Here is a 6,000-nt window from a genome sequence, read left to right on the forward strand (position 1 = left end):
CTACAGGATTTTATTTCCATATCTGATATCTCTGTTACATTCAGCATTAATTTAGACAAATGATGCAGTCGAGTTTCCCACATTTTGGGGAAATCGTAGGGCTCACCACACCCGAGCATAATGGATGAGCCTCACCCTGGGAAAACCACCTTCTTGATCATGGTATCTCCCCTGCCAGGTAAGTATTCAAATTTATTTTTGAAATGTGTTTAGGTACTGGCCTCTACCTCCTTCATAAAAGAAGCAAGACTTCTAATTCATAGTAAGTGATATCATTCTAATTCCCCTAGGAGTATCACTATCCAGGTTTACATTCACATTAAGGTTTATAAGCTATAGATAACTGAGATCAGATGCTTTCCTGAGAGCAAGATTCCAGGGGAGAAGAGGATGTGGACAATATGAGGGAACTAAAAGAATGAAAAGGAATTATAATGAGGCCCTGTGGGTAGAAGGTAGAGAAAGAAGAAATGAGCATGGCCAGCCCCGTTGGTTTCCATCCAGATATCAAGAGGCAAACAGACTAATTAAACTTCAATGATAATTCTCAGCTCACTGCCTGATCTTCTCATACTATGCCTTATAGTTTTAAAAATGAATGCTTAATTTAGTACATTTTCAAAGACTTTCAAATGGCCATTTTTTTTACAGTGGAAATTCATCTTAATAATTTGTTAGTAGAAGAAACCCTAGAAGTAAAAGTAATGTGATCCCTTTCTAAACCTGAAAGGACACACTCCTCAGCCTTATTCTCAGCTAGGCTCTTCTTAACCTTCTCAGTCAGTTCCTATACTTCAGAAGAAATTTCCCGTCTCGGTTTTCAGGGAAGAATGACTTCACCCAGGCTCTGCGTGGTGCCCTGACAGGCAGGCAACGCCAGGAGCAAGCAACGCGGATATGGCCTCAGCCACTCCCTGCTCAGCCTGAGAGGGGATCTGCCAGACCGGAGAGGCATCTGGGTTCTCCAAAATGCTACAGCAAAATAGTCTGGCACTGAGCAGAACACATCACCCAACGGTCAGGAGCCACTGAAGACTTCAGGAAGGTGAAGATAGGACTTGGCTTCTCCTTTGAGCAGAACATTCCAGAATGACATATGGGAAGCTCCAGATAATGAGTCCCTTTGACCAATTATACCATAGCTCCTAAAAACAAAAGACAAATGTCCAGCCCTGGGATCTCATGCCCTTTTCACCTCACCTCAGTTTACAGGAGGCTCTGGTTTTCTGCGTGGAAACACAATGCCACTCTAGCTTGAGAACTCTCCTGTTACTCTTACTGGAGAGGGAGCAGCGAGTGTGTAACCAGAAAGTCAGCAAAAAATTCCATTCGCTTTTTTGTAACCAGTCAACTTCTGTTTATGACAGAAGTCAGTGTAAACCACAACAGCAATGAAGCCCAGGTCCTGTGGTTCTCTTCCTGTATTCTAGGACTCTGAGTGATGTATGATTCCTCCTAGGAATGCAAAGGGTGCACCAGACCTGTCAGAGAAACTATAAATCATCCAAGAAAATAAGATGAAAAGAGAGTCAATGAAACCCCTCACAGAGTGGCAGCTTTCTGATTAGCTGTCATACTGCTGTGGACTAAGGAACCCCAAAGGAAGATGCTCTTTTCCTTTAGGTGTAAAAATCTTCATTTTCTTCAGACATTACACACACACACATATACATACACAAACACATCTACAGATCTGAGAACTCATTGTATTGGTATTACTTTTTTCAAAACGACTGAGACTTACCTAACCCACTATGCCAAATCATACCTGAGATTTTCTTTTTCCTCTCTCCTAGGACCTTTATTTCAAACAAATTATTTAAATTCCCCATAAAATATTTTAGAGACCCTCCCTACGTACCAAGTTTCAGAAGGCTGATGGATGATGATAGCACCTTTGCTAAGGACACCTCTTTGATCATGAGTAATTCCGCATAGTTACTTTCTTTCTTTTTTAACACCTTGTACAGTTTCAGTGATGAACAAACAGAACTTGGCTGAACACAGTGCCATCTAAGAATCTGGGTCGAATTTCTCTCTACATTCATAAATGAAGAAGGCCTTGATTTGGAGATTAGAATGTGATTAAAGAAGAAAGGTGGTACATCACAAAGCTGGGGTTCCTAGCTGGGAGTCTTCAGATGGGCTTCAAAGGCCCATGAATCCGTTCAAACTACATGCAAGGCTGTGGATTTTTATGGAAAAAGAATCCATAGCTTTCAATAAAAGCATTGGTGAGCCAATGAAATTTAGGAACCTTAAGGAGTACAGGCAATAACCATTTGTTGAATAAATGAATAAGTGAACTCAGGGAGAGCAGCTTACCACCAGTCATAACCTTCCATGATCAAATTCTTCCTTGGAAGCACTTTAAAGAAGATGGTGGAAAGAAAATTGGAGATATTGAGCTATTACCACATATGTAAGAGCCAGGCTCTGACCAAGTTGCTGTTCTGTCCCTCAGTTCTTTTACCAAACATTACTCTTTATATATAACTCTTTTCCACACTTTTGAAAATTGCTTCAAGTATTAGGGCTCTGTAGCCTAGATGCCAGGAGATCTAAATGTCTCCAGACAGAATGTCAGAATGTAAGCCGCAAGAATAATGGAAAGGCATGTAGGAGCAAAAAGACAAGGACAGTAAGTACCCTGGGGTGCAGAAGGAAGAAGTAGGTGGAAAAAAGAGCCTAGACCTGCCACAGAAGCTTCCATTCTTCTCCACATTGCATCTTTGTCAAAGCCTATGCGCAAGGGCTACCCACTCTGGTCCACCCACAGGACTGTATGTAAACATGAGGTGGGCTAGAGAGTAGGGCAATAGGAAAAAGGGGCTCAGTCATAAAGAGGTGCATACTGATTAATAAGGAAGGAACTGGAAGCAGAAGCAAGCAGAAAGATGCCTCTACATACCAAGAATAATAAGAACACAAGCATAACACCACATACAAGAATATTTACAAGGCAAGGGAATAATCATGGCATCAAGGGAGAGTAGAATAGTTGTTAAGAACATATCCTCTGGTGGCAGACCAACCTGAGGTTGAGCGGGGCTGTACTTCCTAAGACTGTATCCTGGGCAAATTACTGAACATTCCCAGCCTCCGTTTAAACCCTCCTCAGTGAAATGAGGATAAAAATTGGACAGATATCATTGGGTTATTGATTATTATGAGATAGAATGAGAACACATTTAAAGAATAATGTGTTTGATGAGTACTTAATTAGCAACAGTTGCTTTTATTCTCATCGGCCATGTACTCATGGGATTAGTCAGGGAAGAAGTTAGTCCGCAAAGAGGGGCCCAGCCCACCCAGACTTGGAGATGTGCATGTACGACAACTGCAAACCAGCACTGGAAATTTCCTCCATGACCAATTAAACCCTACCCAGTCGGTGAAGACCCCGAGTGAGTCCTATGTTTCTTTCCATAAACTCATGAGCGGGGAGCATGTGATGACTATTCTTTTGGCTCACAGGAAGGGAAAAACAGAAGTTAATTTCTCAGAAAGATAGCAAAAAATCGTCTTTAGGCTCTTCAGAATGTACAAATCTCAGACACAGGGAAATATATACGTGTTCCCTTTTCGGAGTGAATGCTGCCACACACATATTTCCCTTGACAGCAGCAGTGAGCCTGGGGCAGGAAAGATGCTTAGGAAGTGCCACTATTTTATTTATTTATATACTTTGGTCCCCTGATTTCCGTCATCATTCTCTGTCCCAGACTGCTGTCATTGCTATCAATAAGTTCACTCTCGTCCATCTAAAAATTACCATTCCTCATATTTGAATAATGGATTTTGTTTGCTTAATTCAAAAAGGCAAAAAAAGGTATTTTGCTGCTATTGCTCCGCCTCACCTCACCAAGTGACATGATTATTCAGTTCACAAAGAACTCGGCGGCACCATCCGATGATTCCTGCACAGAGCCCTGCAGGCCATCAACAGAATCACGTGGAGGACACAGTCATCCCAAGCACAAGGCATACCGCTGAGGTCAAAGCACAGACCAGGTCCCGCTCACAGAGCTCCAAGTCTGAGAAGCACAGCATAGAAGGGAAATGACAGAGTTTCCAAGGTCATTTTATAGACTTCGCAAAACTTCTCTGTCTGCCCCTCTTGCTCTGATCAACACTGTTAAATTTTTTAGGCATGAGGTCTAAAAAGGGAACAAAGATTTGCTCTGGGAGAGAATTTTAAGAAAACTAACTAAAACAATAATAATACCAATAATAGAAACAACCAACACTCATTAAGCATTCACTATGTGACATACGCTATGCTAGACACTTTACACAAATCAGCTCATTTAGGCCTTACACCCCCCAAATAAAGTAGATACTATTACTCTCCTAAATTTACAGATGTGGAAAGTAAGGGTTACAGATATCACATAACTGGGTAAAACAGAGAGTGACCCACAGTAGAGAGGCTTACAGAGAAGACCTACAATATAACACATCTAAAATCTTGCCAGGGCTTCCCTGGTGGCGCAGTGGTTGAGAGTCCGCCTGCCGATGCAGGGGACACGGGTTCGTGCCCCGGTCCGGGAAGATCCCACATGCTGCGGAGCGGCTGGGCCCGTGAGCCATGGCCACTGAGCCTGCGCGTCCAGAGCCTGTGCTCCGCAAAGGGAGAGGCCACAACAGTGAGAGGCCCACGTACTGCAAAAAAGAAAAAAAAAAAAAAAATCTTGCCAGGGCATCTCAAGAGGCTACACGGACCTCAATAACATGGACAACATTGCTTTCTGCCAGGGAGTTTTGCCTTAATACTTAAACTTTGCTTACCCCAATCAATGATAGGAAGGTTCAATCTCTATTACCATAAAACCCAAATCATAGGAAATGTATATGTACAATGCAATAAAATGTTAGCATAAGTTCAAGTGCATGAAACAGGAAACTCAACTTAAACGAGCTTAGACAACAAATGAAACTTATTAGTTCATGTATCAAAAAAGTCCTGCAGTAGGACAAACTTTAGAGATGGTTTGATCATTGCTCCAGCTCACCCTCTCTGCAATTCTTTCACCTTTGCCCTCCTCCTTGTGTCTGCATCATCCTTAGGCTGGTTTACCTCAGGGAAGCAAAATGGCTGCAGCAGCACCAAGCCTCACATGGGCAGCCCAGACCATGCAGAGAAAGAGCAATTTTCTCTTTCTCAAACAAAAGTCCTGTGCTTCACACTGACTTGACCAATTTAGATCACATGCCCAGTGCTGACCTCATCAACATAGACAGGGAAAATGTTATACACTGACTTAAGTAATGACTGGGTGAGGTCTGCCCAATACTCCTCAAGAAGGATGGTATTTGAAAGATGGGTCCTGCCAATCAGGGTCCATCCCCCCACCCCCGGGTTAAGTGGCTGCTATCGAATGAGGTATAAAATGGTTCCCAAAAGAATTATCTAGGTGCTGTGAGAAAAAGGAGGTGGATGCTAAAAAGTAATCAACAAATGTCTAAAAGTGTGCCAAGCAGAGAACGTCTGAAGGGACTATAATCATAAACACGTTAGAACAAATTGCATTAAATTTTGTATGTGGAGAAGTGGTAAAATGCTTGGGAAAAGTCTATTTACTTAAATAGGTTCAAGATTCCCTTTGTTTATATGATTCATTTGTTTAACCATGGCCACCTTCAAAATAAGCACCAGTGTAGACTTTCAGCCAAGCCCTCCATCAGCCTCCAAATGAGCAAGAGCCATCTGCATTAGCAACATTTTCCTGATCCAATTCTCCCCACTCAATTTTAATTTTTATCAGACATGTTTTCTTTTCGGTGAACTCCCTGGCATCAACTGTGAACTTCAGAAGTCCTGGAGGCAGGCAGTACAGCAGAACAGTTAAGACCACAGGCAAGGGGAACACTGGGTTTCCTATGAATTCTGTCTCTTATCAGCTTGAAAATCCCAGACAAATCATTTAACTTCTAAATTGCTTCACCTGTGAGGATAATAACAGCACCTATCTCATAAAGTCAGGATTAAACAGTGTA

General features: G+C 42.2%; 1 non-coding gene across 1 annotated transcript; it reads right to left on the bottom strand.

Annotated features, from left to right (window-relative positions):
- Positions 1 to 22: 22 nt before the first annotated feature.
- Positions 23 to 186, bottom strand: LOC115801868 (U1 spliceosomal RNA). The gene has a single exon (XR_016390977.1). It is a non-coding gene; the product is annotated as a U1 spliceosomal RNA (small nuclear RNA).
- Positions 187 to 6,000: the final 5,814 nt, after the last annotated feature.

This window comes from Delphinapterus leucas, chromosome 1 (assembly GCF_059928025.1).
Source record: "Delphinapterus leucas isolate spDelLeu-1000000601 "Yukka" chromosome 1, BTC_Dleu_Yukka2, whole genome shotgun sequence".
Classification (NCBI taxonomy): domain Eukaryota; kingdom Metazoa; phylum Chordata; class Mammalia; order Artiodactyla; family Monodontidae; genus Delphinapterus; species Delphinapterus leucas.